Source organism: Dama dama, chromosome 15, assembly GCF_033118175.1.
Source record: "Dama dama isolate Ldn47 chromosome 15, ASM3311817v1, whole genome shotgun sequence".
NCBI lineage: Eukaryota > Metazoa > Chordata > Mammalia > Artiodactyla > Cervidae > Dama > Dama dama.
In genome coordinates, this window is record NC_083695.1 from 47,556,915 (window position 1) to 47,567,373 (window position 10,459).

Sequence of the window (10,459 nt, forward strand, 5' to 3'; positions counted from 1 at the left end):
TTTCTTCCTTGCCATTTCCATCAGCACAATGGCCCCATTTTAGGGAGACTGCTCAACAGAGTTCATGCTACAACATCTCACAGGCCCCAGCTGGGGTCTAGACTTTTCCCTAGAGCTTCCTGAGGTCACAGTCTGGCTGTTAGTGTCAAGTGTTGCTGTTTCCAAGTAGAGACAAGATCCTGGGGCCTCCATCAGTATCTCTTTTCCTGATTGAACTGTTTGGTTATCACTTTCCTGTTCCTCTTTCTATGGGTACTTTCCAAGTTTTCCACGGAAGGAAAGCTAACAGAAAAGGAGCAGATCGTGTAGGTTCTTGGGAGCAGAGCAGGTTAGAAAAGCACTACATTTCCTTGAACTGCCATAGTTTTAAAAAATCATGTAAATACATTTTTCTTTTTCTCCTACCCTGTTTTAATGTGAAAGCCCAAGGCTTTACATTTTTTTGAACCACTGAAGAAAATCAACATTCCTAAGACAAGTATATTCTCAGCTTCAAATACTGCACCATTCCTCCAAAACAGCTCCAGGGGCCTGAAAGCATTTCTCCTTTTAACTTTCCTGCACCTCCCCAGTGAGGACCAGCTCTTATGAGTCTCCACGTTTTCATGTCCTGTGATGTCCTATATGCATGACTGTCCAGGAGGATTTATGTTTATGAGGCTGTTGAATTTAGACAAGAACAAAGGGGTAGATTTATATGGCCACAAGTGTCATAACTTAAAGGGAACTTAGATCCACTAAGGATCTAGGAGACTGAAGATGCCAGCATTCTGATCTTCTGTGTCCAAATTGGGTGGACTTCAGGAATTAGCACAGACTCCTTCTCTTAAGCTGTAGAATCCTTCCCAACACAGTGTTCCAGGGAGCTATGGCCACATGTATAAAATTGGCATGGGAATTAAAATCTACTCATCATCCTCCAAATGGTCAAACCCTCTCCATTTTACTGAGAGGGATATTGAGGCTCAGGAAGCCTTGGATTTACAAGGGCTTCTTCACAGGGTCTGGATTAGAGCCTGGTCCTCTGATGTCCAGTTTAGTCTACTCTGAGCTGTATACCTCAAGGAAAGGGCCCTTCTACTGGTCCATGGGGCAGGGATCGCTCTTTCCTGCTTGTCAATCCCCCTTAAGTGAATTGGACTTAAACACAGTCCTGTGTTTAAAATTCAAATTGAAGTGATTTAAGCCTCTTGCTGAAGCTCTGAAGACATGAAACTACCATAAATGGCCCAATAAACTGAAAGAATAAACTGTCTATTACGGATAAGGGGATGAGACTTCATGCTACCTCGAAATGACTGCTAGTGTTTCTCAAGACCTTTCTTTTCTTCACCACAAATGAAATCTAGATGCGCTCCCGTAGTTGAGATTCAAGGGGCAGCATAGTAGAAAGAATATTAACTTTAGAGAAAGTCATATCTGGTCTGTATCCCTATTCTACCATTTATAAGCTGAGTGATCTTGGACTGGGCTTCCCTGGTGGCTCAGTGGTAAAGAATCCACCCGCCAATGCAGGAGACGTGGGTTTGATTCCTGGGTTGGGAAAAATCCCCTGGAAAAGGAAATGGCAACCCACTCCAATATTCTTGCCTGGGAAATCCCATGGACAGAGGAGACTGGCAGCCTATAGTCCATCTTGTCGCAAAAGTCAAGCACATCTTAGCAACTAAAGAACAACAACAATCTTGGATCTTTAAGTTACTTAACCTCTCTGAACTTAGTATTCATCATCTGTAAAATGGAAATAACACCCGTCTCAGAGAAACTGTAGGATCATAAATGAAATAATATTTAAAATGCCTAGTATACGAAGGACATTTAACTATAAAGAGTTTGTCTCATTCGTTTTTTAAGGGAAGCAGTTTCCCTAAGACACTGGGGCTTAGTTCTAAAAGTGCCTGTGCATTCTAAATCACTTAATGGGATACTCCTGGGCACCCACAAACTATGATAATGAGTCAAGACGTGCTAGAGATAATGGTATAAGACAAAATGAATGATAAATTTTGAATTGAAATGGGTCAAAAGAGGAAAGTGATATGAAACAAATGTGTAGTTGGAAATAAATGTGGAATGTAATGCCGTCAAGCAAAGGACTAGACAGTTACCATGGGCCTCAGCTGCTGGCTGGCTTCCACCTATGGGAAATGCAGTGTCTCTCTTTCTCTATTTTTTTTTTTTTTTTTTTTGGCCACACTGTGCAGCATGCAATTTTAGTTTCCTGACCAGAGACCGGAGACGGGACCCACGTCTATTGTTGTGGAAGTGTGGAATCTTAGCCACTGGACCACTTAGCCACTTAGTTTAGCCACTTAGGCTTAGCCACTTAGCCAGGGAAGTCCCAGTGCAACGTCTCATCCACACAAAGCCCAGCTGGTTCTCCAGGCTCTGCTGAGATGAGCCACACACATAAGAGCCCACTCTTGGTCTTTTGAATATTGACTGGGAAAGATAAAGCTGGGGGACAGGAAAGTAGCCTCAGGGACTGGGCCAAGAGTTAAACTGTGGCCATGAGAGCAAATGTGGGCTAGTTCCCTAGGCCAGATATCCATGTACCAGAGTGCCAGGCCTTCTCATAGGAATGAGCAAGATCTGAGGACAGGAGCAGAACTGTGCTACTTTATACTGCCCACAGTGTCTTTCTGGTTTTTAATAAGTTCTCAGTGAAAATGCTACTCAAATCCGTGGTACAAACGAAACAAAGGAAAGGGTCTGCTATCAAAAAAATTAAATGGATGTCCCATATGCAGTGGGGGTGAATGTCTGAGGATTGCACTGGAGTTAGATGAAGGCTCCATGGAGAAGAAAGATTCAGGATACAGGATATAGAGGGGTAATTTCTGATCTCTGTCATCAGCAAGACTTCTTATTCTGGAGCATGTCTTCCTTGTGCTGTTTAGAGCATGGGGTTTGGATTTTAAAGAAGAGACCATTTCCTTACAATTTCTCCCCAGCGTTGGCTTCACACTCCTCTGGGCCTTTGTTGCTATTCATTTTACAAGAAAATTTATTTATTCTATTCATAAAGTGATAATTGGGTTTACTACTTTGCCACTTGAGAAAAGTAGGATTCTTATCTCACAACTTACACTTATATTTCATATAGAGTAAAATAACTGTTTCTAAAAGCACATTAGAATCAAATATGTAGAAAATAAATTTCACAGATTATCTGAGCAGAAACTACAAATGAAAAAAATGATAAATATGACTGCATAAAAAGTGAAATTTCTGTAGAAGTCAGTCTACCATATATGCGGTTTAGAAATAAAGAAAAAACCTAGAGAAAAAAATACAATATATAAGAAAGACAGTGAGCTATATTTAAAATGGATAACCACCAATGACCTATTGCACAGCACAAGGAAACCTGCTAAATGTTATGTGGCAGACTGGATGGGAGGGGATGTCGGGGGAGAATGGATACATGTATTATATGTATGGCTGAGCCCCTTCCCTTGTTCACCTGAAACTATCACAACATTGTTAATTAACTGTACCCCAATATAAAATTAAAAGTTCAAAAAGGAAAAAAAGAAAAACAGTGTATTATTAGGCAGGCATTAAAGCAGAGTGCTCAGGGTGACATGAGCAGATCCACTTGGGTTTGATATCTAGTCACTGGCTGTCACCATCTTTGTGCTTCAGTATATCATCTGTATAATGGGATTAATAATCCTCAAAGAGTTCTTGGCAGAATGAGAATCAGCATGCAAAATTCTTAGAAAAGTTCCTGGCATGTAGTAAATGCTACCTAGCATTAACTAATCTTATCATAATTATCATTGTTATTCTCAACATGGGGCTATAAATTGATGTAAACTTTCTGAAAAATAATTGATGATTATATATATTTATTTATTTAAATGTGCATGCACTTCAGTTCATCAATTATTTATATATGATTATATAGTATACTTGATTATTTATATATAGAAACATATATACACACAAATATATAGTTTTAAATGCATATGTACTTTAGCTTATCAATTTTTCTAGTATCTTATCCAAACATATATGTGCAAAGATTCCATCACTGTGTTATCAAGAGTAGCAAAATATTTGCAAACAAGTTAAATATTTAACAAGAAGAGAATCTTTGCATGAATAATAGAAGTCAGGTCAGTTTGATGAACTGTTATGTATCAATCAAAATAAAATTTCAGACTGGAATATTATATATTGACATTTGGCTACCTATATGTATCTTTATGAAATAAATATACATTTATTTTGAATCTATACATTCAAATTTTTTGAATCCATCTAAATCTGGAATGAAAAACAGAAAATACATATAGACACTATCTCCATTTGGGGACTGTCTTGGTGATTTTTATTTTTGTATTTCTCATTTATTTTCTGAATTTTTAACCATAAGTGCATTCAAATGAAAACAGCTTTATTATTTTTAATTATAGCTGTAACAAATAGTCTGAGATCTCAAATAATTGAAAGCACTAAAATAAGTGGAATTACTTGCAATTTTAGTAGACATGCTTATGGAATTTTGTTTTCAGTTCATTTTCATTGTTCACTACTTATATGTATCAATGAGATATACTTACAAACACAAACCCACACATATATCTATAGCATAAGGAGTTCAGTATTTGCATTATTTCTAAATTAAAATAATTTAAAAATTACTTTTCTCTCACATCAGAATGTAACAAGAAGTATTCTCTTTGAATAAATATAGACCTAATTCATTAGAGTTGATTAATTCATCATTAGAGTTGGTGAAAATTTAATCATATGGATATGAAAGTATTATTCATGTGTATTTGTCCAAGTTTCTAGGTTCCTAGAAGTAGAAATAATGCACTAAAAATAAATGGGATGTTTAAGACTCTTGATGGATATTTCAGGTTACTTTTCAGAAAGATTATACCAATTTATAACAGAGCTGGCAAAGTTTAGAGCTATCTTAAGGTAACTTCATTTAAATTTTTGTTAATTTGGCTGTTCAAAATATTGTCTCTTTGGTCTTAATTGGCACCCGCAGGAAATTTTCACTTCAAAGCCTGACATGAAGGAACAGTGGAGACTTTTCTGAAAAGTAAAAACTTTACTAATTCAAATGACAAGCATTTCAAGCCTTCATATGTGTAGACAATTTCTAAATGTCAAGAAAAATGGAGATCTGAACTAACATAGCTTGTGAGTATATAAGAAACAGATTTTCTGACTGATGTCCAATTCCAGTGGAGTGTCATGTTTTATCTCTCATCTCTTTATTTGTGGCATCTTTTGCCAGCTGGAAATGAGCTACAAATATTCAATTAGAATAAATTTTTGGCACTACTTTTTCTTTTTCTTTTTCATTCCCCAAGTATTTACTTCTGATTACATTCTTACTTTGTAAAATATCTCTCTTATCTTTACATATTCATTTATACATATTGATCTTGCAACTGCAACTATAGAAAATATTTATGTTTTTCACTTTTACAAAAGTCTGTTGAGTTAGTCAAACTTAATGCATGCTGAAGGGAAACATAGGTGAATTGTGTACAAATGGCACGTATGTGCAGCAGCATGTGTACACTTGGAGTAGATGCATAGAGTAGAATAAGGCCAAAAAAAAAAGAAAAATATCTGGGATGTTCCTGATATCTCTGGAATTGCATCCCATTGTGAGGACCTAGAGTTGCAGTGTGGCCATCATAGCTCCGGGGAGCTGATCAATGCTTATAGCACTAGATTGGAGAAGACTCTTGAGAGTCCCTTGGGCCGCAAGGAGATCCAACCAGTCCATCCTAAAGGAAATCAGTCCTGAATATTCATTGGAAGGACTGATGCAGAAGCTAAAACTCTGATATTTTGGCCACCTGATGCAAAGAACCGACTCATTGGAAAAGACCCTGATGCTGGGGAAGATTGAAGGCAGGAGGACAGGGGGACGACAGAAGATAAGATGGTTGGATGGCATCACCACTCAGTGGACATGAATTTGAGTAAACTCCAGGAGTTGATGATGGACAGGGAGGCCTGGCGTGCTGCATTCCATGGGATCACAAAGAGTTGGACACAACTAAGTGACTGAACTGAACTGGGGTAGGCAGACAAATTGTTTTCTTCCTAAAGTTAAAGCTTAGCAGGGTCGATGACCTGCATTCAAGGCCCTTAGCCAGAGATCGGAGGGACCCAGATTGCCCATGATCTTACCCTTCCAAACTGCTGCCTCACCTTCTTTGTTGTTCTGCTGCTCAGTCGTGTCTGACTCTTTGCAACCCCATGGACTGCAGCACGCCAGGCTTTTCTGTCCTTCACCATCTCCCAGAGCTAGCTCAAACTCATGTCCATTGAGTCGGTGATATCATTCAACCATCTTGTCCTCTGTCGTCCCCTTTTCCTCATGCCTTCAATCTTTCCCAGCATCAGGGTCTTTTCAAATGAGTCAGCTCTTTGCATCAGGTGGCTGAAGTTTTGGAGCTTCAACTTCAGCATCAGTCCTTCCAGAGAATATTCAGGACTGATTTCCTTTAGGATGGACTGGTTTGATCTCCTTGCACTCCAAGGGACACTCAAGAGTCTTCTCCAACACCACAGTTCAAAAGCATCAATTCTTTGGTGCTCAGCTTTCTTTATGGAAAGAAAGTTTTTTGGGTGAGAATCAACTCTCACATTCACACATAACTACTCAAAAAACCATAGCTTTGACTAGATGGAACTTTGTTGGCAAAGTAATGTCTCTGTTTTTTAATATGCTGTCTAGGTTGGCCATAGCTTTTCTTCCAAGGAGCAAGTGTCTTAATTTCATGGATGTAGTCACCATCTGTAGTGATTTTGAAGCCAAGAAAATAAAGTCTCTCACTGTTTTCATTGTTTCCCCATCTATTTGCCATGAAATGATGGGACTGGATGCCATGATGTTAGTTTTTTGAATGTTGAGTTTTAAGCCAGCTTTTTCACTCTCCTCTTTCACTTCATCAAGAGGCTCTTTAATTCTTCACTTTCTGCCATAAGGGTGGTGTCACCTGCATATCTGAGGTTATAGATATTTCTCCTGGAAATCTTGATTCCAACTTGTGCTTCATCCAGCCCAGCATTTCTCATGATGTGTTCTACATATAAGTTAAATAAGCAGGGTGACCATATACAGCCTTGACATACTCCTTTCCCAATTTGGAACCAGTCCGTTGTCCCATGTCCGGTTCTAACTGTTGCTTCTTAACCTGTATACAGGTTTCTCAAGAGACAGGTAAGGTGGTCTGGTATTCCTATCTCTTTAAGAATTTTTGACAGCTGTGATCCACACAGTCAAAGGCTTTGGCATACTCAATGAAGCAGATGTTTTTCTGGAATTCTCTTGCTTTTTCTATGATCCAACGGATGTTGACAATTTGATCTCTGGTTCCTCTGCTTTTTCTACATCCAGCTGGAACATCTGGAAGTTCTTGGTTCATGAACTGTTGAAGCCTAGCTTGGAGAATTTTGAGCATTACTTTGCTAGCGTGAGACGAGTGCAATTGTGCAGTAGTTTGAACATTCTTTGGCTTTGCCTCTCTCAGTTTCAATTCTTCTTCCTTCTGTTCCCCAAACCTAAAGCACTAATGAAATCTGGCAAGGATGAGCCAGGAAAGGTGAGTCTGGTCCCACCTTCTCAGCCAGCTGTCTCATTCTAATACACTCCCTGCATCCATCTCTGGTGCCTCCTTGTGATTTGTGGCCCTTCTGGTCATAGTTCCCCTACCTCTCCCACCTGTGAGGAGCCCAGAGCTCTGAGGACACTATCCATGGGTGCTCTGTGCTATTTTCCCCACTACTGAGCTCACTTGCTCATCCTCATGATCTGATCTCTTTGTCTTCTTGTAGCGAGCCTCCCACCATGCTTACCATTGGGTCAGGTTAATCAGATCTGGGCATGGAAAGAGTTACCCAAAGGCCCATAAGTACCAGCCTCAGACGGATTGGTGGACTCTGAAAAAAAAAATCCATTCTTTGGAGGCAGTTTTGGTGGAAGATGTCAATCACAGAAATACCCTTTCTGTGGTTCCGCTCAGTTGAGTAGTTCAGATGTTTTCCAGCCTCGCTGATGGGCAAAATGGTTCCCGGTTTTCATCTTAGCTGCCAGCTGGGCACCATAAACAAGGAACCATTTGACCAAAGAGCAAGGTTTGGCCTGTTCTCCACAGCCTTGATTCCCATCCAAAAATCTTATATCTGGCGAAATGACTCCTCAGGTTAGCCCAGAATTCCTCTTTTGTTGGGAGACCAGCTTGTATAAAAGGGCTTAACAGCAAATGATGTGGTCATGTTCTGTTTGCAATGGACATGTCAAATTACCCTAACTTCGGAGTACCTCAGAGAAAGTTGCTGCTTCAGATCCTTCAGAGCCCTGGACCCTGGAATAAACTTGTCTTGAAGTCTATCACCCTCCCCATCCTCTACCTTCTTTGATGTGCCGTCAGCTGTCCCAGGATCTTATGTTGGCTGGCACTTATAAACTTACCCAAAATACTCAAGATGTCCTCCTTTCCTCATAAGCATAGACACTTTCTGAGTTTTGAGGTGAAACATAGAAGATCTCCAGACAAAATCTTTGCCACTAGAGATTGGGGTGGCTACTCACAATGTTCGATGCTGTGGGAGGATTTGAAGAAGAGTTAATGAAAATGTTCAGAATTGATTGCCCATCAGTGATCAACTCACTGGAAACATGTCATTATTGATTTGCTTTTTGAAAAAGACTTAGGGCCCAAATTTGAGCCCTTTAGTGTTGTAATGGATTAAATACAGTCTCCAAGAAATTCCAAAGTATCTCCAGGAAGCCAAGTGCTATGTGAACCAGATTCCTCACAAATTCTGGTCTTTTATTCAAGGTGCAACACAGCATGCAGCCATGGATTGAAACATGGTAGTGACTGACTCACCAAGACTATTTTTGGACAGTAAGTAAATATGGACTTGATCTGGGTATTAGCTGGTGTGAAGGAATTATTGTTAACTTTGTTAAGTTGGAATTATGGATTTGGGTTGGTAGAAAAATGCTTACAGAACATGTTTACAGATTCATATGAAATTCTTTAGGGATGGAATATCAGATTGTCTGTAATTCACAGTAAAAGGAGTTACTTTGGTAAAAAAAAATTGTTCTAATCGTATTTGAAATATGCGTTTGGGGGCCAATAGACCTGGATTGCTTTTTTTTTTTTTTTCAAGAGAGAAACATAAGCTACAATTGAGCCTGTGTTTTTCCAGCTCTCAGGGAAGTAACACAATTTTCCTACCTTCCTAATAGTCTAGGGAGAGAGCATGAGAGTCTGGGGAAAGAAAACTCTCCTGAGAAAAGACAGGGTGAAAAGCTGGGGTTATCAGAACTGGAAGCCACCTAGATGGGGCAGAGTTTGGGAAAGAAGGAGTGCAAGTGAGGGACTCCTAATCTACTGGGAGCTCATCTCTTTTTTTTTTAATTTATTTTTTAATTGGAGGAAAATTGCTTTACAATGTTGTGTTGGTTTCTGCCATACAAGAACACAAATCAGCTGTAATTATGCATATGTCACCTCCCTCTTGAGCCTCCCTCCCCTCCCCATGACCTACCCCTCTATGTCATCACAGAACTCCGGGCTGGGCTCCCTATGTCATACGGCAACTTCTCACCAGCTATCTGTTTTACATATGGCAGTGTATATATGTCGATACTACTTTCTCCATTCACCTCACTCTTTCCTCCCCCTACTGTGTCCTACTGGGTTTCCCTGGTAGCTCAGACGGTAAAGCGTCTGCCTACAATGCGGGAGACCCGGGTTCAATCCCTGGGTAGGGAAAACCCCCTGGAGAAGGAAATGGCAACCCACTCCAGTATTCTTGCCTGGAAAATCCCATGAACTGAGGATTCTTGTAGGCTACAATCCATGGGGTCGCAAAGAGTCAGGCACAACTGAGCAACTTCACTTCACTTCACTTCACTGTGTCCACACGTCTGTTCTCTATATCTGCGTCTCCATTCCTGCCCTACAAATGGGTTCATCAATATCATTTTTCTAAATTCCTATATATGCATTAATATATGCACCTCATTTGTGCCCCACCCCTGGGTCTCCAAGCCCTGTGTCTCGATCCTGAGCATCCACCCCAACCTGGCTTGCCTGCCATTCCCTGGTTCCTGCTTCCCAGGACCCACTGCATCTGCTTGCTGCACCCTTACATTGCCCGCTTTCCAAAAGTGGTTCCTTTGTACGAGAAACCCAGGAGATCCCTCCTCAGACAGATGAATCTAGATAACGTACTGCCATTAGGAAACATTACATGAAACCTGACCTTGCAGTGGATATCTTTAGTTCACATGTAAATAAAACCGAGGCACACAGTTACTTGTTTTAAGATGTAACCATCTCACTTTTCATTCGCATCATGAACTTTTTATAATATGTCACATTGGGTGATATGGTGGGCACAATAATACCCTCAAAGATGTCCATGTCCTAATTCTGAGAACCTGTGAATA

The 10,459-nt window shown here is 40.1% G+C and overlaps 1 long non-coding RNA gene and 1 other non-coding gene across 2 annotated transcripts in view; both read left to right on the top strand.

Moving 5' to 3' along the window:
• The window catches only part of LOC133070190 (uncharacterized), a 142,412-nt gene extending 137,357 nt beyond the window's left edge, over positions 1 to 5,055 (top strand). Inside the window, exon 5 of the long non-coding RNA XR_009696098.1 lies at positions 5,012 to 5,055. This is a non-coding gene — a long non-coding RNA (uncharacterized LOC133070190). The remainder of the gene's footprint in view (positions 1 to 5,011) is intronic.
• A 4,652-nt stretch (positions 5,056 to 9,707) lies between these two features.
• On the top strand, positions 9,708 to 9,779 carry TRNAC-ACA (transfer RNA cysteine (anticodon ACA)). Its single transcript has one exon. It is a non-coding gene; the product is annotated as a tRNA-Cys (tRNA).
• Positions 9,780 to 10,459: the final 680 nt, after the last annotated feature.